This window comes from Xiphophorus couchianus, chromosome 15 (genome assembly GCF_001444195.1).
Source record: "Xiphophorus couchianus chromosome 15, X_couchianus-1.0, whole genome shotgun sequence".
In the NCBI taxonomy this organism is placed as follows: Eukaryota; Metazoa; Chordata; class Actinopteri; order Cyprinodontiformes; family Poeciliidae; genus Xiphophorus; species Xiphophorus couchianus.
This window is the reverse complement of record NC_040242.1, coordinates 19,547,882-19,575,208: the sequence shown is the minus strand read 5'-3', so window position 1 is coordinate 19,575,208 and position 27,327 is coordinate 19,547,882. Positions and strand designations below refer to the sequence as shown.

The 27,327-nt window shown below is 40.0% G+C and overlaps 1 long non-coding RNA gene across 1 annotated transcript; it reads left to right on the top strand.

Annotated features, from left to right (window-relative positions):
- The first annotated feature begins 242 nt into the window (after positions 1 to 242).
- Positions 243 to 25,843, top strand: LOC114159002 (uncharacterized). The gene is made up of 3 exons (XR_003598522.1): positions 243 to 317; positions 25,607 to 25,677; positions 25,774 to 25,843. It is a non-coding gene; the product is annotated as an uncharacterized LOC114159002 (long non-coding RNA).
- The last annotated feature ends 1,484 nt before the right edge of the window (positions 25,844 to 27,327 follow it).

Here is a 27,327-nt window from a genome sequence, read left to right as displayed (position 1 = left end):
TCGCAGAGTGTTTTTAGTATGTACATATTTTACCATGTTAATCTATCTGACAGACCCAAACATAATGCTGACAAGGCCTTCTCCCCTCGGTGCTCCGTAGGCCAAGCTTCATAGCGCGTGCGCGCACATACTCTCTTCGCTTCTGTCTAAGATAAAACATAAATAAATCATCGTATTCATCAATATTCATACATGACCGTGTCTTTTCTTCATGCAACGTTGTGAAAAAGCACTTTCTTTCAGTGCTTTTTCACTTCCAGCCTCTGAGAGGAAAAGAGAGAGCTAAGGGGAAGCGCTCCATCTGCACCGGTTGTCAGGTAACTGTGCCGACACATCTGCGTCTGGTTTGGGAGCGCTGCAGCTGTGACCTCTGGTTTGATGTGCAAAAAGAAAACATCTAATATGGCATACACCATCTGCAGCTGAGTGGAGAGCAGGGGGAGGAGGAAGAGGGCGGGATGGGGGGAGATGGAGCATTTTAGAAATCCCTATTTGTTCTCCCTGTCACTCGCTGCAATGGGAATGAAAACACTGCATTTGTTTTGCGCTCATGCGTTGGCTGCCTCCGCTTTCTCTTTATTGGATTTGAAGGTTAGACAAGATGAACAAACAAAATAAAAAAGAGCAAAAATCCAGAGGCCGTGTCGCCGAAGTTGAGTGACAGACCTCCGATCTGTTAGATTTTTTTATTATTATTATTATTATTGGAGGCCGTCTAATCTGCAGCTGTTGCGTCTGAAATTTAACGGTCTACGGTATGTGAATCGACATGCCGGGTCGGTTGGGTTTCGTTTCATTGCGACTGAGGGACTCGAGCTCGTTTCACGCTCCCTAGATAAAACAATAGATGACATTTCTGCTCGTCTGCATCGCGGCGACGTTTTTATTGCCTACATTATGCGGAAGATGTCCTGCAAACAGAAAATAAAGCGCGTCAGCAGGGCGTCAAGTTGTTTCAGATGTTCTCTGCTGGCTGGAAGTTTGAGTCTAGCACAGCGACTTCCAGAAAGCATTCACAGTGCTTGAAAATTGTTACATTTTGCTACTTTGCAGCCCTAGAAAGTTTAGTATATCCTATTGGGATCATATATAATAGGACAACTCAAGGTGGTACATAATGGGTAATAGAGTTCTCTAATTCTCTCATCTAAGGGTCTTATTATTTGCAGTATATAAAATCCTGTGCCTTCAAATCCAGCTGCGTTTTGAAGTTAAAACGGGGGCGGAGCTACAGAGGTAGAGTCTGATTGGATACCTCAAGTGCTGCACTTCAAAAACACAAAATCTTACCAAGTGTTTTGGGTCTAGTTTCTAGTGCAAATATCTTAGTATTTGCACTAGAAATACTAGTAAACAATAAAATAATTTTGTTTTATTAGTACAAATAAAACAAAACTAACTTACTTATTTCACTTAAAACGTTTTCCCATGTTAAAAGTGAAATAATCTGCCAGTGGAATTAGTATGTTTTCATCAATATTAAGGAATTATTGACCTAAAAGAAGCTGCAAAGTTACTTGTAAGTTTGTCTTATTTCAAGTATTCCATGATATTAGCACTAGAAACTAGTCCAAAAAAACTTGATAAGATTTTGTGTTTTTGCAGTCCACCCAGCTCTTGAAAGATGCACGATTACAGTAAAAGACAAAGACACATGATATATGATTAGTCTGCATGGCGACATTATATGATACATTATATACACACATTTGCTGAGCTAGTTTGCCAAAAGACATGGGGGGGAGGAGTCCAGGTATTTAAAGCTGGTAAAGACATACCACAAGTTTTGACTCCGCACCGAATGAAAATGCATTTTTAGATTTTTACTATTAAAGCAACACAAAAATCATGCATCGCTTGTCGGGTTGGGCATTTATCGTTTTTCTCTTATTGTGATAAATTTCTTACCATGATGAAAATTTTGATGTATTGTTGCCTCGATAAATTCCAATTAATGGTGTTTTTAGCTCCTCAAAATAGACGCACTTTTCTGTCTTCTCCACTATTTTTTTAACAAGAGGATCAATAGATATCAATAAATGTGATTGAATGCAGTTTAGTGGCACAAATCACATTTTTTATGTGACCGGTCTCCTAAAGAAGGGTATTACAAATAGATATGTTTTTTTTTTTTTAGTGTGGTTATGATTTTTGTGCCATTAAGTCATAGCTGCACAGATACCTAAAAAAGACGTGATCATTCTTATCACTTTTATCGTTGTCGCAATAGTACCAAAAATAAATCACAGTAAAGCTTTAAGTTCATATTACCCACCGCTAATTGCTTATTTTAACGATTTTGCACCACTTTGTGTATGTCTAGCTCAAAGAAACCTTGCATAGCACACTGAAATATGTGATTATAACATGATACAATGATTAAGGGGTATGAAAACTTTTGCCAGGGAAGGTATACGCTTTTGTTTTGGATTCTGCTGCCATCCAAAAGCAGAGACAGGCTCTCAGCCATGAGACTTTGGGATGATTTTACTCCCCACTGGGCTGCATGTGTTTGCATGTACCCGCTAGAGAATTGATCCTGTGGGGGTTGACAGGTGGGCTGATGGGAGTTTCTGCGGTACCGCTGCCTTGTGCATAGCAATAGGATTAATGCTTTTGGAGGAAATATCTGTCTGCTGGCTGCTTTCTGTGTCTGTGTTTTAGAGAGGAGAGGGGGACAGAGGTTGGAGAGTCGAGACCAGGAACCCTGTGGTGCTAGGCGTCAGGCAAGCTAGCATACCCTTATTAGGAGATTTTATTGACCATCTTCCGCCAAACTCTATACCCTGAACCGTAACCACATCATTCCTGATCCCAGCCGGTATCTAAACTCAATTTACACCTTTCCCCCCTAACCCCAACCGCAACCCTAGAAATAATACCAACCTCCTTTGGTCTGCGCGCAAGTCCGTGTTATGGGCCCAAACAACCTTGGTATTTTATTGTATTTTCCCTGAATGGAGAGCACTGTGGCGGCACAAACGAGGAAACGCAGACACACACGCCCACTCAAAAGTGAAAATTAAATACCAGCCCAACTCGTTATCTCTCCCCCAGCATTGGTCAACAGCAGACCGCTTTGGATTGAGTCTCCACATGTTTCCGTGTAAATTCGCAGAGGAACACACATCCAGATTTCAAGGGACTCCGGTGAAAGCTCATTTGTCCAAACCACAATTTTTTTAACCTGGGCGAGCTGACGCGCAACTAAATTGCTTTTGCAGATGTGCAAAAATAATATTGTATCAACAAGCGTATGTTGGAAAGCCCTTATATTTCAACCCCAAATCAGTTTGCAGGACTGCTTTTATATTGGCTGTGCCTGTGCTGTACATTAAGAACGAGTTCTGCTCCTTGTGGTTTCTGAGGTTAACTGTTTACCCTGTTGGAGTGAATTTATAATTAGGTTAAGCTTCTCAGATGCCAGGTAGTTGTTGCTTGACTTGTCACGGTTCGAGATTTCTGTTTTCTTTTTTTACACATTTCAGAAGTTCATTTCATCTCATAATAGACTACTGAGGTAAAACTAGCCTTCAGTTCTTTACAGAGGAGCCTGTAATCCAAAGCAAAACTCTTCAATTCCTGCAACACAGGTTCATTATAAAAAGAACATTACCCTTAAAGAACATTAAGTTATGGATGAAAAGTGAAAGTGATGGGAATCCTACATTGGCCTATTGTGGTTAAAAGGTAGTTTGGTTGACTGAAAAAATCTGACTTAACATATTTGTTTAGCTTGAATAGGACTTACTAACTAGCATTTTTTTTAAAACAATTTTCGCAATGTTTTTGTGGAAATGATACAATAACTCTCTAATCTTCTATAGCCATTTAAACACGTCTATGAGCTTAAAGCATTCAGAAGGAATAAAGATTTTTGTGAAGATCTGGTTATTCCTTCAAAGAGTTACCACACTTTTAATGCAGCCCTGTTCTGAATAGTGCGTGTGTAATGGAGTCAGTCGTGTGAAACTTGCAAAATTCTGCTCCAAGAAGATGGGGTGCGTTACTTTTCTGCACTGCCACCATCTTGCTTATTTAGGATCAGCTGTCCTTCTAGGAATGAAACGCTAATGCTGTATGAGTGCCCCAAGTGGTCAAAAAGATGCATCACTTTTGGTCTCAACTATGATATAGTTTTGTTTTTTTGCAGAGCCGGACATGCAATAGTGTGTTAGGGTGCTACCATTTGCAGCAGAGAGTTGGGTATTGCTAAAAGTTGTTGTCTGGCTACACTCAATATATGAAATAAATCTAACTTGCAAATGAGCCTTGACTTAAAAATTCTTTAATCTGGGTCACATGTCTTTTTGAAATCTCAGTGTTGCCTGTGTAACTAAGGCAAAGTGAGATGAAGTTAGCTTGCAAAATTTCCTTGTTGAGGTGCCAATGTAGCATTTGTCGGGCTGAAAACCTTAGCTTAGTGAAGTTTGGCACAAGCACAACTCTTTTATCATCAAAGGCACCTACTCCCTGAATTCAGAATGGTAGCGTTGCTTTTGAAAGCACGTCATAGTACGACAACGTCGGCTCAAGCGTTTTCAAAGGGGATTGTTTTGGCAGCCACATTGTGGAGACATATTGAAGAAAATCCTGTAAAATGAAGTACACTATGAAGAAGTTTTTAAATTGTCTTATTGAAAAACATCATCACTACACAGTCCTGGTTGTCTACATGGTGTGTGTGCGCGGGCGTGCTTGCGTTCATCTTGTAGTGACAATGCAATGCTCAAAAGGTCGAGCATTGAGTTTGTTGAGGTGAGTCAGTCTTACATCAGTTCAGACAGTTTCTGGGTAAACTAGCATGAGACTAAATAATGTTAACTTCTGGATAGAAAGGTGCTGAAGAGGTATTTATTTTAAACGACAGGTTTTCATAAATGAAAGGCAGTACACAATGTTGTTATAAAGGTACAAGTGATTGAAAAGTCAAGGCTATGAATCACATCAGCAGTGAATTCAAATGACCATGCAATGTCAAGGATTTGAAATGACTGGACGTTCAACTTAACTAAAAGATAAAGCAGTTAGTCTATATAGGCAACCGCATTAAATAGCAATCTACAGCTGGTTAGCCATTAGGCAGAAGAAATTTCACCTCTATTTGAATCTTGTTTTAAAGTTTTTGGGTGAATGTTCAAACCATTATTGTACCTTAGACAAAGCCAGTTTATCAATTTCACTAAGCTTTAGTTAATTTAACTTAGAAGCAATTTCTGCCTTCATGACAATTACAGAGAATGTTGATTAAACGACTTAATTCACTGAAAGAATAAATTGAACTTTCATTATGTAGATATGGTTTTAAAATTAAACTAGATACCTGGGTACAGCTAAAAAAATGGCAAAAATAAGACTTCTTTTTGTTGTTATAGTGTTGTTTATTTGATTACTAACAGCAAAAGACAATCAATATGCTGTAGGTCCAATGAAATCCCTTAAAACAAACCGACTTGCTACATTTCATTCCACTGTAAGAAAAAACCAGGGATTAAGAATAGATCTAAGCTATGGCGTAAGGTGCCACAAGACTTCTCCTTGAAGTAAAATCTGTCTTAGAACGTGCTATCCACTTGATCTCAGCATGACTTCATGTGATGAAATAAGTGTAAGAAAATGAAGCAAGTGTCAGCTATTATGGGTGTTTGCTTGACAGCTTGTATCTCTGTTTTGGACTCTTGCATGGAAGGAAGAAAGGTTTTTCTCAGGTTGCCCTGTCAACTGAAATGCCTACCTTAGCTTTTGGATCCACATTTTTTAATCTATGTATGTTTTGTAATACGTAGTATTTATTAAAACAAACAAAACATAGGATAAAGAGGGTCTTAACAATTTGACATCGCTGTCACAACTGGCTGTTTGCTGCTAGCAACACTTTGGTTAGCATCGGCTAAAAATCTTACAATCTGTGCTTAAAAAAGAGGCAATTTCACAGTTTGAATAAATCTGGATGGCTTTGAAACATCCTTATGACATCAAGGTTTAATTTGTTTAATTTTATGATAAACACTCATGCTTTAAACTTTGAGATTTATGAAGCCTCAATGTTTCATAATAATGTCACATATGTGACATTATACCCTGTCAAATATGTGAAAGAGAATAATGTGAATAGTTTCAATGTTCTTTAGGCATTAGGAGCACATTTGAATTAGACAATCTTAAAAATAACCATCTACAGAAAAAAGGTAGATGGTAGAAAAAAAAGTAGAACCTGCACATGCTGCACCACAAATCAAAATCTGGAAATAACCACAATATGGAGCCGTATCAATATGGAGTTCTACGAACGCTAAACAGTTCAAATCCACTGCAAGGAAACTGTTTCTCTTTCCTGTGTGTCTGGCTCTTGGTACTGTTCCCAGTTGAGCAATTGTGTGACAGTTTGTGTGGGTGTTGACATTAGGAAATGAAACTCTGTGACTCTGCATTAAATATTCAGCACAAACAGACGGACAGAAATGAGGCAAACTGAACGTAGGAAAATCTGATGAGCGCGTGTGAGTGAGTCATGGCGACTCGGCCTGTGGCAGCCCGGTTGGGAGGAGGAGGGGTTGGGGTGTGGGCAGACTGTGGGGGCTGGATGTGAGAACGACGTGACGGTTTGATTTATCTGATCCGTTCTGATGCATTCTTTTGTCATTCTCCTCTGACCTCTAATCAGGGATTCATTTTCACAGGGCCGATGCTCAGCGAATCTAAATTAGCAACATTGTCCGACCAGTAATCAGAATATCCTAAGAGGTACTTTGATTGCAGATTTCCTTACAAATAGCAAGTAGCTCATCGGCGTTTTAATTGTTTGAAGAAGTTGGCGTGTTTTTATCCACAAAGACATTACATGTGTTGATACCCGGGGAAGCCTACATAAATGGGGAAAAAAAGTGTAGTTAGTGAAACTGGATCCAGCCATGGTGCGTTGTGAAGTCACAGTTGGCTTTCGTCCACTGGTGACGGACAGTAGCAGGCTTCTGACTACTCTACGGTCTTGGATCAGAATTAAAAGAAACCCCCCACTGAGGAAGTTCGGCTGAGCCAAAACCTCCTGGCTTCCAGCGAAGGGCAGAACATTGAAGACGCTGCTGCTTCGAGGACAACGTGGTTAATTAACAAAACCCAACTAAACTCCAGGTTTTCTTCCCCTGGAGTGAGACCCCGCCGCTCGCTCCTTTGCCTGCGGGTTTAATTGAGAGTGACGGCTGAAAGTGGATGCGAATTGGTGAGGTCACACTGTGAAAGGGGCGAGGTGAAATGAACATCCTCTCACCACTTTGGCAGCGAACAGCGGGAAACTTTGTACACAGCGGTAGCTTCTTCTTGTCTTGTTAACACTCTTGCTCCCGATGGCCGTGACCTTACAGGCTGACCCAATTATTCATTCATTCTATCTACCCTATTAATTATTTTCAAGATCAGAAGTGGCCTCATTTACGAGCTGAAAAATGCAGAGTAAAAGAATGGCGCCATGGCAACAGATCCATAGAGAGACACGGTCCTTCTGATCTAATTTACACTGTCCGTGCTGACTGGCTGTCAGGAGACTTGGGTAAAAAGTTATAAAACGGAGTTCATGTGGGATTTGGAGAAACACCTGTTTTACAGAAAATACACTTGCCAAGGGCATAGTCAAAGTGTACAACAACCAGAGCTGAGTTGTCAAACATAATTCTGCTTTAGACCGGTAAAAGGTTTAAAACTTAAGCAAAAATCTGCCATTTCTTCTTCAAATTAGGTAAAGCATTAAATGGTTTGAACCATGAAACGATGTGTAGGATGGATGATAAGTGGGGTTGCATGAGCTTGTGCCTACTTATAAGCTGTTCCGCATTCTTGAAGGCAAGAAGTGAAGCAAACTCATGTACCTTTCAATAGATATCCAGACTTTCATCCAATAACTTGTAGAATGTTTTCATGTATTAAAACTGTAGTAGCTGTAATCTTTGATTTTTTTATTTTTTAAAAGACACTTTCTGGCAAATCTTTGCTTTTGGCTGTCTTGGTCTGCCTGACCTCAGATAGTCTTGTTACATAGTACAGCCAAGGCCAGATCTGCCTTCTACATCTGTAAGGTTGGACCAGTGGAGCTGTTTGCAGTTTCTCAAGTCTTATCTTGCAGTAGACCAACAGGACCTTCTATCACTGTCAGATTGTACCATCATGGTAATCAAGGCTTGTAGTTTCTTCTTCCGAGTTTCTACATTACTTATTCTTTGTGATAGGGTCCACACTTTGAAAACCCTAACCCCATGGTTTTCCTCACCTGGCAGTCTTCCCATTGCCCACACATCTCTTGGAAATCACATATACCGAAAAAGAAAATCTGGACCCCAACCCTCACCAGCCATGTTTCTCTCAATGTTTTTTTAAAATTTTTTATGTATCTTACTAGAAACGGCTGACCGAAATGGCAAAGTTAGAAATAACTTCTCAATTTTGCAAAAACATTTTTACTGCTTGACGTTTTTGGTTTTTCAGATAAAGAGCTACTGCGCAAAAGGGGAGCCAAAAACACATTTGTCGTATAACTTCTGACATTGCAAACTTTCCTGTCCACTGGTGGGTCTGTGCCTTACCAGAGGCCAGACTTCATAGTCTCAATATTTTGCAACCATGCGTAGCGTCAACGCCTGACGAAGTTACTCTTTGCGTAGCCTGGTAAATTCGCTCCAACCCAGCAGATGGACACACACCTAATTCGCCTTTTTCTTTTTTGTGACACCACAATACATTAAAGATCTGCTGTTGTTGTATCAACCTTTGTTGATTCTGTTGCATGACTTTGTGTTTTTGGTTTGTTATGATGTAAAGCACTTTGAAATGCCTTGCTGCTGAAATGTGCTTGACAAATAAAATTTGATTGATTGATTGATATTCCATGCACTACATTGAAACCTTTTCCTGTTGGCAAACCTTTTGAAAGACACCAAGTTACAGATAATCCGTGTCCAGTGTCTGACGCCCTTATTGACACAATTATTGTAGGAATATAGAGAGCTGTCCTGCTAAAAAAAACAAAACCCTAAAAAATAACAACCAAAAAGCCTTAAAAAAACACTTTTGTGGATTATGTTATGAGGTTACAATTTACTGTGCTGTAATAGTAGGAGTCCTGTCTGGTGAGCCAGATAAACCTTTTTTGATGGATTAGGAACCATGTCGTCCATTGCTGCTCCAGGGGAGGAAAGCTTACACCCGACAAGGTTCTAACTCAGTGGATTGCTCTGGAATGAAGGGAGAGATTAGTGGTGAACATAATAAAATGATGCAGGAGATAGGTGTGCTTTTTGGTTTCAGTCCATTTGGCATTGGTGTTGTTCAAACCCCACACACTTCACATTGGAGTGCAAATTAAAGCAGAAAGGACTTTTATAGGTTTCTACAAAAATGCAAAAAAAGGGGAGGTTGTTGGAAAAATAAATACACTTATTTCAATCAAAGTTTGTTTTGTTAAAGTTCTGGACTAAAGGCTTAGCTTGAGATTTTACAGGTAAAAATAAAACCCATTTACTTGAAAAGTTTGAAGTAAAATCTTCCAGCAGTAGTAGACAAAAAGTTTGATTTTTTTTTCCAGAGGCGTTCAGCAATGTTGAAGCTATCCAACCGTAGATGCGCTTCCAATGACCATATAACTGCAAAAATTTAAATTGCGAAAGTGAATCGTTTAATGGAAATGCGGCAATTTTGAAAATGCTCACGTTTTTTCGCTAAAGTTTTTGCGCTCGGGTGAGGTGGTTTTTATGGCTGCTTCAAAATAAGCGTACTTCACAAAACTGCAATAAAACTTTTTTATCATCTCTGGAGTTGAGCTGTAGCGATACACTAATCTCACGATACAATACGATACATGAGATTCTCCTCACTATACGATTTATATTGACATTCAGCAAACGATACGATTTAAATGTTAATTGTGTCTCTTTGTGTATTTGGTTATGCAGAAAATGTACCTTTTTTGTTTTATTCACTTATATAATGTAATTTATCTATTTCATTGTTTAATTAGTTGTAACTGGTTGTTTCATTACATGTCATTTTTAATGTACATGTGCAACTGGGTATAAAATGTTGTGTGATGTTATTTAATTCACGTGGATTTTGACATGAAACTAAAAGTAGGATTAATGTATCAATGAGCAGATGAAAAATTTATACTTTGAGGGGGAAAAAAAGATAAATATTGTAGAATCGATAAAATTACACAGCCCTGGCAGAAAAGACGAAGAAGACAACAGGAAGTTCTGTACGTTCTCTACTTTATAGAAATGCTGCAATCTCAAAAGTGTTTTTTTTTTTCTTTTTTTACATTAGTGGAATATTAAAGTTTTGCACACATTTATGGTGTAATAACAGTCTTTCCATTGTATTTCTATTGTGGACAATAATGAAAACTATTCATATTCAAATTCACACTGTTAGAGTTACTTTTCCCTCCACAAACTTGGTTAAAAAAAAGAGAAAAGAACAGAAAAATTAATCAGAATGAATTTATTGGTTTACTATTTTTTCCCCATGTTCTCCTTTCCGTAAGCCGAGCTGAAAGGAGTCCCTTTACGTAAGCTGACCTCCGCTGTCACATCTGCTTTATTTCTGCCATCTGGTTTTATGCTCTGGTATATTGTGTTGAGTTCTCATTTTAAGAGCTGTTTAAGATTGCAGGGCCCTGCCTGCACAGTGGGACATGCAGTGTAGCTCCACAGGCTTCATGGATCAGCTTCATTCTTGGGGATCTCAGTCTAGCTTCTGGTTTTAGTGGATCTGCGTGGGTGGAATATGACTTCCACCAATTTATTAAACTATTTAACCCAATCATTTATGGCTCGACTGTCATTTAACACAATGTCTTTCACTTTTTAGGGTAATTGAAGAGTGATTTTTTGCTTTAGATTCAGTTTTGAAGCAAAAATAGTCGGTCTACCAAAGCAATTTTACCACTTTTTTTTCATGAGCAAAAAATGTAATTGAGTTAAATTCTGTCACGGTCAGGTCTTGATGTAATTGGGGTTGGTTCAGACTTGATTTTGAATTACTGAAATCTTGTGTTTGTCACATGCAAGGCAGGTGTGTATGCTCCTGCCTCCTCCTGATTACAGCGTGTGACTGGCAGGTGTGCTTTGTTCAGCAGTGCTTAAGCTGTCCTACAGTAGCAGTGTTTCCAGTGACCTCTATGGTGTTGCGAAAATTATGCGAATTGAAATTACAAAAACAAAATTGATAATGAAAACAAGCTATTTTGAAAAACCAAATTTTTTTTATATGTTTTTGTGCTAAGATGAGGTGGGTCTTTTTGCTTTTACAAGAGTAGTGTGTTTCGTATAGCTGCAATGGAGACATTTTTTTTTTGCATCGTACGAGTAACAAGATGAACAACCAGATGCTGCTACTGGCGGAAAAGACGAAGAAGATGACAGGAAGTGGTTGGAGGTTGATGTGCGCAGCATGTTTTTAATGACTTATTGTGTGAACAAACGTATTCGCATGTGATTTTGATTGCGTTTCGTTTGTAAACGACGCACTTGCAAAATCGAGTTTTTTCGACACTAGTGGAACTTTGCCAAAAGTTTTGTAATGGAAATGCAGCTAAAGACTCAATGCAATCTCCTGGGATTAATTAGATAGAAAACTTTTGAACCAAGAACTTTGCTGCTTGTTTGATAACTAGGATCAACTGATTGTACTGAACTGACTTTTTTTTGTAAAGTGCCTTCAGATGACTGAATTGCTTTTACAAATCTGGCAGTAATGCAACTTGGGTGTGGTTAGTAAAACCAAATTGATTAAAACCAAACACGTAAACTTAAGGGGGTGAAATTGCTTTTGTTGTTAAATGAAATGCTTTTTGTATTGACTCCAAATAGCTTTGTTTGATGTGAAAAAGTGGTTATGATTGTAAGCATTTAATTGAGAAGTAATAAAAAAGGAAAAAGAAAGAAGAAACCACGTAGTAACTGTTTCTCTTGCTTTTAAAAGAAAACCGCTTTTTATAAACTCTTGAATCTTGCTCTTTGGAGTTCTCTCCCACAGCGACGAGATGATCCGTCTTCACAAGGTTCGGGTTTGTCACCTTTTGAATATTTTTCTGGTAGAAACGTCTCCCCTGCTGGATGATTAGACCAGTGCATGAACACCGCTGTGAGGCCCCACTGAGACTTTTCTCCACTGTCAGTGTAGCAGGAGTGCCATTTGAAGCACGGGGAATTATGCATCAGCGTGTCTCCTCCAAAAAAGAAGGGGAAGAAAAAAAAAGAGAGTTCTCTTTGTTGTGAGTTGCGGCCTCATTTTCTTTGAATTCGAGTTGTGAAAGTTTAAGACTGTCATCACCTTTTAAAACAGAGAAATTCAAACAGCAGATACTTCAAAACTGAGGATATTATTAGTATCAGCCTACAGGAAGAAGAAAAGCAGCAACGTTGCCAGTAAGGTGACAAACTTGAAGGGGTGGTCACTTATTCAAATTCAGCTCCGTCACTGAGGAAGATCATTTGAAGATTTTTTATATACATTTGATCTCTTTTCAGCTTTCTCATGAAGGTGTAAAGCCAAGAACTCTTTGGGAAAATATTTATACATATTTTATTCCCTGTAAACTGAACCTTCAAAGTGCTCCTTCAAAGCAGACACAGACGTTTCATGCACTCAAACTAGAGGTAGACGCGTTTAGCGTTTCTTTCTTCTCGTTTTCACGCCGTTTCAGCATCGCCTCGCCTGCTGCCACACGGCCTGCCGGACCCCCACTCGTAATCAGCTCGGCTTGCGGATCCGATTCCAGATATCTGATAAGTCACCTGCGCCGTGGCCGCTCTCTTATCGGATGTCTGTGTCATTGTCTGCTCATTCCTACGTCTGCTCGCTCTAACATCTGTAGACCAGCCACGTGGATCTGAATGATCTGTTGCTTTTCACGTCTGTCACCTTTAAACACAGCTTCGTCGAGTGTAAATTTTCCAAACCCATACTTTCAGCTGCAATTTCTTTGATCCTTGGTGGAATGTTTAAGTGATCATCAATGTAGTAATATCAGGTGCTCATCAGTTTTCAGCATTCATTTTCTGAAAACATTGTTGTGATGTTTCCTGTCATGGAGATATTACTGTCCAAAAATAAAGCAAAAATACATATCAATAGGAAGTACTCCAGGCTAACCTTTAGTGTAATGTATGAAACTCTTTTTGTGTGTGTGTGAAATATATCTGGAGGTTTTGGCCCCAATAATTTACACGGAGCCACTCTTTAGTTGAACCGTAACATTTTTGTACGATCGTTTACATAACACCCGTGATTGGAGTCTCTCACACCGGCATTTTTTGAAACCAAATCTCAGAGCAAAACTTTTCTATAAGGAATATATATGAGAATATACACAAGCACTTTGCTAATGGGAGATGATTTATTGTTTGCTATGAGGTGGAAGCTAAGGGTCAAAAGTGCAACCCATGTATGGAGGCCTCAGTCCTCGAGGCGGGCGTCACAGGTTCGAGTCCCCGGTATGTTGACCTTTACAGCATGTCTTCCCCATTACACACAAACTGCTTTCAAACTACTTTGGTCATTTCCCTTTCACATAAAGGCCAGTGGATACCAATAAATCCTTTAAAAATCAAAAAAGTGCATGCAGGGTTGATGAGATGCTTAAAATCTTCTGAGACACAACTGTTTGTGATTTGCCACTGGACTGTAAACCGATCCCCCATTCAGGATGGGGAGGGACTTTGTGCCACTGCATATGTACTGTAAAGTTTCTCCCTCTTTAGAGATTTTTTTAATATAAAACCACCCAGGACTGTAAGGCAACTAATTTGGGATTAGCACTCTGATTTTTTCATTAGAGGTCATTATCAGGCTCTCGGCTTGGGGCCAGAAATATATGGTCAAGGATCAGCTTATTCACTATTTTTAATATTGCTGTATTCACAGCCGTCCTTGTAATTTTAGAGAGTTCATAAAGGCCTTACAGCTCTAGGGAGTATGTGGCATTTCTTTGCCAACTTGTTTTTATGCAATGTCGCAACGATCTCAGCACTTTATTTCTATTCTGCCACTGACAATAAGTAGCATTTAAGCATGTGACTCATAATAGTGCTACAAATTTAAATCTTGCGTCTAGCCACCATACGAAGGCTGAACAAATGTTTGCCCTTTGATAAGTTGAGCGTCTCAGAAACATTTTTGACCTCTGCTTTTTTTGTGTGGTTCCTGAATTCAGAATCAGGTGGAAGGGAAACTGACTGGAATAGCTGATGAGAGGAACAAAGCCAGATTCCTGGATGTAGAGCATTGCTGGCTTGTTGGAGTGTGAAACCAAAAACTTCAAAAGGGAATAATTTATGAACGTTACATGTTCGTCTTTCCAACAGTTCTATAAAATCCTGTATTTTGGCTCTTATCAGTGGAGGCCCTGTCCTGGAGAGCAACTCTGGGTAAACGGCAAAAATCACCAGTACCAGTGAACTGACAAAAACCCAACAGGAGTAAAAAGCCTTATGAAAAGCACACATGCGTCAACTTCATGGGAAAGAATGATGTTAGCAGAGAGACAGTGATCCTGCAAAACATGTGAAGGAAATAAATGCCATTTTAATAGACCATCCCGCCCTCTCCGTCTTTTACAAGACCTGCGCTCCTGAGGACCATCCGTTCATCATCTGCAGATCCACGGCTGCCAATAAATCCTAGACAAGCCCTTTCCTGCTGTCTGACATGCAGGCGGCGCACAAAGAGAGATGTTTTACAGTAAAACCACAAGCGTGTAAAAGATCCCGCCGACTCCCCTCGGAGATTGGGGGCAGGGGGGGAAAAAGTCCGGAGCGACTCAGAGCCTTTTCTCCGGGGACCGGAAAAGAACATCTTTACGGCACGTGTAGAGGGCGGGTGTCAGAGGTCGTAACATGATTGATTGCACTATGCCAGATTGGAGCCGTGTCTTGACCGGGCCTGAAATCTGGGCGTGGTGTCGGACTCGGTCCTGAAACTTCAGAGACACATAAAGACAGTTGCAAAGTCAGCCTTCTGTCACATGAAGAACATTTCCAGAGTAAGAAATCCATGAAGAGACACAAAAAGGACTCAGAAAAGTAAAATGCTGGCCTCATCTGATTTGTGTGTTTTCTTATGACTTTCCGCTTGCATCATTTTTATGGAAGTCAGATTTCTGGAGAGTACGGTTAATATTTGTCCCTGTGATCCAATTCTTCCATCTGAGTTTTGGATCCATAGTTATAGTGGGCCATATGACTGTTTCTGTACTTAATGCTGTTTTTTTAATCATTTAACACAAACAATTTTCCTTCTGCTTCACAGTTACGCACTACTTTGTGTCTATCACATAAAATCCTTTTGCAAGGCGCTGTAGTTTGGATGGAGCAGCGTTTTGGTGTTTAATAGGACAGAGGCCAGAGGAAAATATCAGAGGGTTTGCGAAACAAGTCGAGGGGCAGGGAGGCTTGAACCACAGCGAGTTTAAAAAGGAACAAGAAAGGGAGCTGACGGTGGAGGATGTGGCAACAGCGTTTTATCCAGGGCCTGCAATGACTTCCGAACAACTCCCGTCTGAGCAGAAGGCAAAAAAAAAGGGAAGGAGTAAGGCGTGGAGGCAGAGGTCAGGGTAGAAGGGAGTGTGTGCTGACTAAGCCGTTCGAAAGGTCTCGTTATGAACTCACTGTTAACCTCTTCATCCTGTGGGGAGGAAGACCGGGGCCTGGGAATCGTGTAGCAGCGCGGAGAGCGCCTCTTATCCAGCCATAACTCAGCAGAGGACAGCTAAATGTCATCACCTTCACATAGCTTCTGGGGGGAAGGCTCCTCCCAACCTTTTAGGCCGTTATTACTCCCTCGCTGATTATATTTAACTTCATAACTCTCCAGATCCCGGTCCGGGTATACCGGGTTGCAAGGGCATGGAAGCGTGGGTCCCAACCGGTCCGAGCCGTTACTGTCAAGGTCATCTTCGGCTCTGTCTATAATATATAGGCACTGTCCAAACGTGTTCTTAACCTTTGAACTTTTTCACATTATCTTATTAGAACCACAAGCGTTGATGCATTTTCTCGGGATTCCACTTGAGAGACCCACACAGAGTGGTGGGTCATTATGAACCCGTAAAGAAAATGAAAGTGCTTTCTTAACACTTACAAATCATCAACTTCCTAAAATAATGGCTTAACTAAACTTAACTAAGCTTTCCAGAAACTCTTAAAAAAAAAAATCACTTTTGGTCAATATTTTAGGAAATGTGTGGACATGTTTTCAGCCCACCTGACTCATCAGTTTGTGGGATCTCTGCTTGGTGTAACTCTGTTGAGGTATGTCTCCAACACGTTTGGACACATAGAGTTCACGAGGTGACCAACAGCTTTTAAAAGTTTGCAAAATACCTCAAGCTTAGTCAGTTTGGATGGAGATGTGTGTGATAATCAAGAATCAATACAGGTTCTACGTCTGGACTTGGACTAGACCTTTCTGAAACATGAGTATGTTTTCATCTAAAGCATTAAATTGTAGTTCTGGTTATGTGTAGCTGGTTTTCTTGTATTTCCCTTTATTCTGACTTTGTCCCTCTTCCAATCAAATATCTCAAGGTTCTCTCTTCCTGATAAGGGAACATCAATCCCACCACGTAGTTTTCTCCACTTTAACAAGCATTTCGCTGCCCAAAGGGTTAAATTGTTGTCTTATTCCAAAGATTAAATTACAAGTTGTTTTTTTTTTTTTTTTACTGATTTGGTAAAAAAATTAAATAAATAGGAGAAACGGGGATTAAATCCAAATATAAGCCACACTATTCAGATTTATATTTTTGTGATATTTTGAAAGATGCTTATTATTCTCAATACACTTGCTTGTGGGATGTTTGCATGGTTGCACAGAAAAACGTTAACAGCAATCATTTTTCAAAATCTTATTTTCACCATGTTACTCATACATTTATAAATGTCATAGTTCCAAACTAATTTTTTAATTTATGAACTGAATATTTAGCGCACAAATTAATTTGATTTAGTTAAGAATCAAAACATTCAATTTGCAACTAAATATGTAGTTCTCAACTAAATAGTTTTCTAGCAAAAAAACCAAACATTTATGCTATCTAAATATTTAACTAGCTTACTAGATGCTTACCTAGCAGTCTGAGCTAAATATTTAGTTTGGAAAATAAATGCTTAGCTTGCAGTTTAAATTAGCTTAGAAGTTAAAAGTTGAATTAACAGCTAAAGGTTTAATTTAGTTGGAAGCTAAGTAGCTGCCAGCTATTATATAACTATTAAATTACTATTTAATAGTTATATAATAATTTAGCTAAATGGCTATTTAGCTACTAAGCTAAATAGCTATCAACTAAATAGCTTTTTAACTAAATATTTAGATTGTTAGCTTAATATTTAGCTTCCTAACTATATGTTTAATTAGCAACCTAAATCTTTAGCAAGCAAGCAAAACTATTTAGAAGTTTAGCTGATGTTTAGAAATATTTAGGCCTGAATTAAATATTTAATTCAGAAAACAAATATTTACTTTGGAAAATGTTCCAAAGTAAATAAAGTTAAACTAATTATTTAAGTTGGACCTGAATGTAAACCAACTATTTAGCTCAGAAGTAAACATTTAGTTGGAAACTAAGTTTGCAAATTATATATTTTAGACTGTGAATTAAAGTTTTAGTTTGAAACTACGGCTTTTATAAATGTACGAATAACATGGTAAAGATGTGACCCATTTTTTTTTTCTCTGACAGGGCTAAATAAACCAAAAATGTTGCCGTTAGCTTCTAATTGTGTGACTTTACAAAAGGCATCCCATGCTGTACAATTACACATGACACTGTAAAATACATCGAACTTTGTTTGTGATGCTAAAAAGCAATCTTAAGGAGTATGAGTACATCTGCAAAGTGCTATAAATAATGACGGCGGTTCAAGACCGACGGTTTTCTTTTGCTAACCAAGCACTCGCCTTATTTCCGCTCCGACGCCAACCGTTGCTTTGCACACTTTCTGTAAACAAAGTGGAGAAGATATTCTGGGCAAGTTAATGCGAGCCCATTCAGTGGGTGAGTGCAGGATTCTCAGAAGTCATCTTGTGAAGAGGCGGACATTGTCACAATATCAGCCCGCAGCAGATGGTGGAGTAGACATCTGCCACCAAGGAACAGAGGAGTGCGTCTGATATTTCCAACTTCAAAAGCGCCTCTTCAGTGCAATTATGTTCGGCTCGCCCAGAGTGACAACTCTTGGAAGGCAGGCGCAGCATTTTCCGCTCGCAAGGTGAACATCAGCTGTATTTAGGTCCTGGTGGAGGCAGTCTTTTGTCATCACCACAGGTGGGCTGTTGTGAAACAAGTGGCGAAGATGTAAAGTCCACAATTTGGTCCTCTGCTGGGGCTTCATATTAGAATACTGTAGTCACAAACAAACGTGCGCTTGAAACATAATTACCAAACAATCTTTTTTTTTTTTTACAAAGTAAGCTGACAGGAAAGGGGGAAGGAGAGGAGGGAAGACATGCGGTAAACGCCGCCGGGTCCGGGAGTCGAACCCACGACAGCTGCGTCGAGGACTTGAGGCCTCCAAATGTGGGTCGCGCTAACCCCTACGCCACCACGGCACGCCCATTACCAAACAATTTATGTTGGCTTTGATTTCAGCTTTTCATTGTTTGACTCGCACAGCAGTTCTGACAAAAGCTACGTAAATAAACCACTAACACTTATGAATCAATGTTGCAACATTCAGGCACGTTGATTTTTAAAATCTATCTCATTTATGCTCATAAAACCCTTCACACCAGTGGCAACGCTGCTGGTTTCACACAAGGTCCTAATTAACTCGGCCGGCTTCTGACTCGTTCGAAGTCCGCCGTGGCAGGACAATTAAGACAAAGAGTCAGCACACATGGTTGTGGTCTGGTAGTGATTTGCACCTGAAATTATTCAACCCTCTCTGTAAATGAGGTTTAAAATAGCACATAGTCAGTTTAAATAGTTGAATAAATGCTTATTATTGGAGGCTTTTACGCCAAATTCTGGGATGTCTGCGAAAGCCGAGACTCCAGAGCCGACGACGGTCACATACACGGATTAATTGTTTGAAAAGTTTATTTGATGAAATGATTCAAAGAAAGCAGACGTGGGAAAAGGTGGGGGAGCGTGAGTTCAGGAGGAGGTGAGAACGCTGTCAGTATATTATCTTCAGTTGTTATAAAATGCAATATATCAGCTAACAAGCTAGAAATTAAGCTTTTTAGCTGAATATTTAGCTTACTAGCTAAATAGTAAGCAAACAAAATAAATAGTTAGCTTGCGAGCAAAATATTAAGTTGGCTAGCTAAGTATTTAGCATGGTAGTGCAATATTTAGTGAGCTAGTTAAATAATTAGCTTGCTGCCTAAATAGTAAGCCAGCAAAATAAATATTTAACTTGCTAGATAAATATAAATAAATATAAATATTTACTTTGGAAACTAAAGCTTTGACAACATTAGTATTCAAAACTCGACAATAATCACAAGTACCTCAAAGTTGTCCAGTGCTTGGTTTCTGAAGCTGTCTTATATAAAATGAGTTTGACTATCTAAAACATGTCAAAAAAAAAAAAAAAAGCCAAAAGTAGCATGTTTGTATAACACTTCATCTCAAAGTTAGCTTTGGACACCTGACACAGTTAGCCTCATAATGACCACCCAAGAGAAGAAGAAAAAATCCTGGTTTTAAGAAAATATCTTCATATTTCTTATCTGTACATTTGTTACCTCTCCCCTACATCCCAGAGTGATAAATGATACGACTGAGCGTCCACTCCCCTCCTGTTTTACTTTCAGTCTCCACCTGAGTTCCTTACCTCCCTACTTTTTTATTGTTGCTTATAAATAAAAGGGAGTCATGAGCAAATGATGGAAGACACACACTCACACACCTTTTGACTTTAAAACATGCTATCTAATGCCCCCGCACCATTACTGATTTTGTTTTATCTCTGATATTCGTTGTGCCACATTGGAGGCTCTGCACGCCCACGCACACACACACACACACGCACACACACACACACACACTTTCTAACCGTTCAGCCCTATCTCTGCTCTGTGTAATACAACTTGGTCAGAAAAGTCTGGCAGCTGAGTTCTCATCCAGAGCCTTTGAAAACCGTGATGAAGCGCAGCACATTCCTCAAGCTCATGAGGGGGAGCCTGATAAGAAACACATTTTACCAACAAATCTTAAAACTAAATTTTAAAAAAATGTAAAAAAAAAAAAAGAAAGAAATTCTAGGCCAGAACAGCAGCTCTTTAAATCTACATGATGCAACTCTGCCCTCAGAATTAGAGTGGGGTTGTGGAAATCTTTTTTTTCTTCTTCTTCTTTTTTCCACAGGACAACCTAAAGTGGTGTACTCTAAATAACCGGGCTTCACGGAAGAGAGACAAGAAGAATTAGATTGTTACGAGAAATCCGTAAGAAGCCTCAGTGCTCAGCTGGTGGGCCGAGACTCAGAAGACTGTCCCAGACTCGTCTTAAGTGAATTTGCTCTTGTGTGGGAAAAACAATAAATATAAAAAAATACCCCCCAAAACATCTATTTATTCCCTGTAACAGTACATGTCAACAAATCTCTGCAATGTAGGGTGACACCTGCAGTTTCACACCATATTAAGAAGACATTAGGCTGTCTACGCAAGGGAAAAAATTAAGTACACCACAGGCTATGTAAAATATGCAGAGCTGGATTTACTTGGTTGTGGGTCCCTGAGCTGAAGTCAGTTTTGGTGCCCTCTCCACTAAAAACAAAATCTTTCAACAGTTCATTTGTAGGTAGTCGTATGAATTAATCCGTTGTTCATTTAATGTGTTTTACATTAAAGTAAGTCTTCTAAAATTACTTCCAGCTTCATGATAACTGATTGAAAAACCAATTCTCGCTAAATGAGCTGTTGTCTGTAAAAAACAAAACAAAAAACCCCCAAAACTTTAAACTATGCTGTTTTTGTTTCTCATCCAACTTTGTTTTGTGTTGTTTCACAACCCCTGCAGGTTTCCTTGTGGTTAGGTTGGGAATTTTTAAAATCTTTTTCTGCAACGCTGATTCCAGCAGAGGCCCTCAGGTCTCTCAAACCTTTCACTAAGAATTCTCTGCTCTCCTCGACAGATAGGCCCTATCTTTTTGTTTTGAAGTCTCTATCGCTTGCAGATTGAGTTTCACATCTCACTTTGGTGTGTATTGATATTTTGTTGTAGCCCTGACCCTTTGAGCCAGACTGTAACAATCTATTCTACCATTTCAGGATGAAACTTGACCATCGTTCAATTTAGTACATTTTAAAAGCTTTAAAAAAATTCTAGATTCTTTCAAAACCTTATCAGCAGAGATCCACTGGTTTAGATCAAAAGATACGCATGTGCTGCAATGGTCCAGTCAAAGTCCAGACATAAAATCAATTGAGATTCAAGGAACGAACATTAAAAGAAGAAGAAGAATTACTTTATTCATCCCAGCAGGGAAATTATTTCGCAGTTACAGCAAGAATTTGTTTATACACAGATTAACACACACACAACGGGAGCTGCGTCTGCAGGCAGCCAGCGCCATTTTTGAAAGAGGACATGCGGCAAAGGTCGTCGGGACCGGGAGTCGAACCCGCGACATCCGCGGTTCTAAGGCCTCCAAATGTGGGGCGTGCTAACCCCCTGCGCCACCACAGCACGCCCCATTCAAAGAAAGGTCATTCAAAGAAAGTTACGCGATCAAAATGCAGTCTGGGTGAAAAACCGACTGCATTGTAACGGAGGTTATTTGGAATACCAAAGCATCGTCCAATCCTGGAAGAAAAGTCTTGAGTTTAGGGCAGAGGTTCATCCCAGCCGGAGCGATAAAGAGATGGTTAGAATTGCCCACGCAAAGTCTAGACTTCAATGTAATTGAGAAGAATAGTGTTCAGACACCCTCAATCTGGTCTGATTGATCCTGAAGCAATTTCGAAAGGAAAATGGACAAAAACGTTCTCCACTAAATCTCTGAAACGGGGAGAGACACGCCCCCAAATGGCTGAATGCTGTAACTGTGAAAAACACCATTTTCCTCCCCGGGTTCCCAAATGTTGTCCTGTCACTTAAAATCCCAATAAAATCTGTTGAATTTTGTGATCGTAATGCGAAAAAGTCCCGGAACTAGAATGTTGCTTTCACTCTTTGATAAGTGAAGACATGTGACTTGAAGCAGCTCATTTCAGGCCATAATGTTTGTGGGGCTTTTTTTGTCCTGAATACTATAAGAATAGAATATCTTCAGCTCTCCATGTATTCATTCCACATCAGCCTTCTTTAATCTATAATTGATTATGTTTCAGAAGCTTTTGTTTGGCTTCATTAAGATGTGAGGCTAGGATCAGATAAAAGTGTTTCTCTTTTTCTTTTGCCTCCTGCTCATGGTGGATGTGTTTACTGCGTCGCTTCCTTCCCCTCCTTCATGCACGAGAGAGAGACTCTTGATCTTTGAGTGCTTTCAGAGTTGACAAAAAAAAAAAAAGGAAAAGCAGAAAAAAGTCCCATTTACATTAGTGTTTTAGAGGTCCTCACTGACCAGGGAGTACGTTTCTCCAGTTTGGGTGAAGTGTTTGCCTCCAAAAGGGTCCTGGCCTCGAGGCTTTGAAATTGTTTACACACTTGCTTAAACTTCTCAGAGTCGGCCGGCTTTTATCGCCCCAGCGTCCTTCACGGGCTTCTGAGGCCATCGCTGCTTTTATCTGAGCCTTTTGTTGGGTGCTACAAACTTTTGCATGATAAATTAGCAGTTAGAGTTCCCAGTGTGCTCCTCATTATAACCGGGTAAAGCGTGAGAGAGTTCGTTTGAGCAACAACGAAACTTCTGGCTGGGTTGTGGCAGTGTGTCTGGGTTCTTGGTGCTGCTTAGGTGGAAAGTGGCATGATTGCTTATAAGCGACCAATGACCTGCGCACACTGGCGTGTATTTGGAATCAGACGTGCGCACTTCTCCATATTGCGCATACAAATGAAAGGATGTGAAAATAGTTGACACAAGTAGCTGTGACAAACATGTCTCATGTATTTTAGCTTGAAGCTTTAGAATAAGATTTATAAGGGAGACATTCTTTCTCTTGTAGCGTTTAAACATCTGGTGGCTTTGCGTCGCATATCAAACCTATTTAAACTTTATCCTCAATATTTGGGCTATTTTTCAGAATTTCGACTTTGTTCCTGAAGTCTTAATTTTGAGGTAACTGTAACAAAAAAAGGGTGAAAGAAACCAACAAAAAAGTCTAACACTCTGTCGTAACAAAATGAAGTAGGAGAAAAAACACACTTTCACTTTTTCCATCAAGATTCTGACTCAGTAGCCTTTAAATTTCTCTCAGCCATGAATTGGAGGTATTTATATATTTACAGTTCAAAGTGAATCCATTTGATGGTCTCCTTTTGGATTAAGTACAAGAAATAGCCATCCAGGACTTACTTTTGACGACTCAGACATCCAATATGCGACACTTTGAGCGTCTTTCTGAATAGCTCCCCGTTGCCGGAGATGAGAAAATTTGGGCCGAGGCTTCGGAATAAGGCGCAGGAGAAAAGAGGGGAGCGTCCATTTGGGGGGAATCTCAATACACGAGGCATTTGAAGTTGAGATCCTAAAATGAGTCCGTAATAGAGGCTGTGACTTTTCCTCCCCAGAATAATGTGAAAGCCCCTGTGAAGATGCTGTTCAGCCAACCAGCCTTTAAAGATGCAGTAATGCTCCTCCTGAAGGTGCTGAAATGGAAACCTGATTGGCATTATGAGGAACTACGTGCCGCTTCTTCGTGGCTTTTAAAGCCACGGGAAGATGACATCGTGGTCTTTGCCCCGTGGGGGCAGAAACCACAAATACAAATTAACGTGATTATGTTGAGCTGGTAAATGGAGCTGACATTTTCTTCAAGAAAAAACAAAAACAGTGAGAGAGAGAGAGGAGGTGTCTTGTCTTTGGATTGAGACTCAGGTTTTAATGGATGTGAGCTGCAGCCAGTAAGAAATGTCACAGAAACTTTTAATTAAGTCTAGCCTGTAATTAAAAAGGAAAAAAAGGGCGGGTCGGTGGGTTGGTGTGGAGGGGAAGAGGCGCAGAGCGCTGGCAGCTGGAAGCCTGTCTGCCTCTGCGCCGGGGTCACTCTCTGCCCACTTGATTATTGCTCAGGCTCCAGCCCACGCCGGGTGTCTCTCAGCTTGTCGTTTACCATTAATCAACATGTACTTTGCCGAGAACAAAAGATAAGCGACTCGGTGACACTGAAATTAGCGCTCCTCTTGTTCGCCGCGGTCTTGGCGCGCGCTTTCTGAATCGGCTTGTGATTAAATAAATGCACGTTGCTGGTTGCGCCGTGGCTCTGCAGGTCGAGCTTCGCTGTTTTGCTTCTAGTCAATTTATTAACTCCCGTTTTTTTTAAAATTATTATTGTAGAAGATGTTATTGTCAAAATACTTAGGACTGAAACGCTTTCAAAGTTCTACTTATTACATGTGCCAACTTCAATTCTGTAGATGAAAACAGTCGAATGTTTTAATATGGAATGGACACAAGGAAGAAAGGGAGGATGGCAGGGTGAAAGCACACGATTAAAGAAAAGGAAATAACCAAGTGAGAGAGGGAGGAAGGAAGCAAGTATGCAAGGAAGAAAAGAAGAAACTGAGGGAAGAAGAAAGCACAGGGATGAAGCATGCAAAGAATAAATGAAGAAAGAAAGTGAAGAAAGGAAGGCTGGACACAAAGAAGAAAGAAAAATGGATGAACGCAAAGAAGGAGGAAAGGCAGGAGAAAAGAAAGTTAGGAATGCAAAACAGAAAGTTCAGAAGAAAGGAATAAAGGAAATGAGGAACAAACCGTACAAGGAAAGAAGAGAAGGACAACTGATGAAAGCACATCATTAAAAATTGAAAAGAACCAACCGAGGGAGGAAGGAAGGAAACACACAGGGAGGAAAGGAAGGAAGAATAAAGGAAGAACACAAGGAAAAAAGGACGTAACAGAGGGAGGGAGTGAAGAAAGCGCACGAGGATGGAAGGAGGATCAAGGATCCAAAGAATGAATGAAGTGAGGAATCAGGGTGAGGCACAAGAAATGAAGGAAGGACACAAAGAAGGGAAGATGGTAGGAAGGACGTAACATTTAGACAGTAGTGTAAGAAAATCTGAAAGTACAAATATTTTCCCACATTTTATTTTTTCTTTCATACTCAATCAAGCCTATAAGCTTCCTAGACTCTTTGGGGAAGTGAAGGACACCAGAGAAAAGAAGATCCTACGGGGATTTAAAGTCATTGTTTTTCCCCTTCCACTTCCAGAAAACGGAGGCAAACCCACTCCACTCCGAGGCTCTGCCTGCTTCGACTTGCAATAATGCTGTAAGAAGCTTCAATCTTTGGGCTTAAGAGAGGGCGACTGAAGCTTTGGTGACTTAACAGACGAGTCAGACAGCTGATCGACTGTTCTGCTGGCAGCAAACTGAGAAAAAAACTGTTTTTTAAAATGCTTTTATTTACTATTTATTGAGCTATAAAGCCAAAGGATTATTTGTACTAGTACTGACCAAAGTATACTTACCAGACACTTCACTTTATCCTTTTTGTTTTTCAGAACTTCATCGACATGGCAGCATCACTCAGTATTTGAAGATTTGTTGGCTGCAGATCCATGATTCCACTCCGGTGCAGTCAGAGGACTAAAAGTGAACTCTGTCATGTTCAGCAAACCATTCTGAAATGATCTCATCTCTGTGACATGGGGCATTTTTTTTCCTGCAGCAGCCGCCAAAAGCTGGGAACTCTGGAGTGACGAAGGGCCGGACATGGTCAGCAAGAATACTCAGGTAGGCTGTGGTGTTTAAGCCACGATGGATCCATTCGTTCATGATTTTTATGTGAACTTAGAAACCCTCTATCTAAATGCTGCATCAGAAATGAAGTCATAGAGTCTTTTCCCCACCTGATAGTCTGGTAGACTCGGTTTGATTGGGGACCAAAGTTGTGACATTTGTTACATTTTCAGCTGCTGTGGTTCTCTTTCACACTGCACTGTGTCGAACCAACCAAACCCTTTGAAAAACTTGTTCCACTCCTCGCCTGTGGTGGCGCTGCACCAAGAACCACTGAAGCAAACAACATGAAAACCTCTGAAGAAGACTGTGAGTTTCTTCCTTCCTTCTTCACAAAATGTAAAGAAAAAAAAGAAGAAAAAAAACATGTGCCGTGAGATTTTAGCGGGTGTAGGATTTCTCCAGCTATTCCTAAAACTCTTGTGTTTGTTGTGGTTGCATTTACCCAGAATGCCCTGCACTGTAATCTACTTCCTGCTTTTGGAGCGGCCTCTGGTCGGCTTGACGTTCGCACCACAGTTCATTTACACCAAACCAAGACCAAGGGTTGTAGTCGACTCAGAGAAAAACCATTTATCCGCCGTCATCAGTAGCTATGCTATCTAGCCTTAGCATTTACGGCAGACTCTGCTGACAAGGAGAAGCTGTAGAGTAGTAGAATGACATAGAAACAGTTTTAACAAATATGTAAAGAAATAGTCTTTTAGATAAAAGTTACGTACTTCAGCTTTAAATCCCTCTGGTGAATTTGCCTTCACTGCGCCTGGATGGCTAAATGCACTCAGTTACTTCAATGTCATTGGCTGATCTGCGTTAATGAACAATTGAACCGGTGTATCTAATAAAATGACCAGTGGGGACAATGTCAAGTGATTTAATGATCACTTAACATATTTTAAATGTGAAAAGCTGAAATGACAAATTTTTAAAAAGGTAGTGAAAGTGAGCAGCTGTTTTAACTCATCCTAAAGTATGTTGATAGCCTCAATGTGATAAAACTCGGAAAGCTGAAACATATTGGGGAAATGTTACCTACAAGAACCTTTACAGCTGTTGGAACGTAAGAATTATACTTTAAAACTCACATAAAGCTCACTAGCTAGAGAAAGCAGCCAAGCTATGTCTCTTAATGCTGCATTATTAATGTAATCCAAAATGGCCCCTAATGCCACAGAGGCGCTACGAGCTATCAATTTCACACGTTTCTGCTTTCTGCCTCCCATCTGAAACCTCCATCAAATCTCACACGTGGCTGGATTTTTCACTGCACAGTCCTTAGTGAACTCCCCGTTCAGTCGCCAACACGTCCAGTACCCAGCAAAATACAGCAGCTCATTAAACCCACAAAAGAGAGAAAGAAAACCCCTGAAACTTTGTTTTTTTAAACGCTGCAGTCCGCAAAAAGACTGTAATTGCATTTAAGGGAATCGCATGAAAAAAAACCCATGAAGCACAACTGAAACACTCGTTAGCACCGACAGAA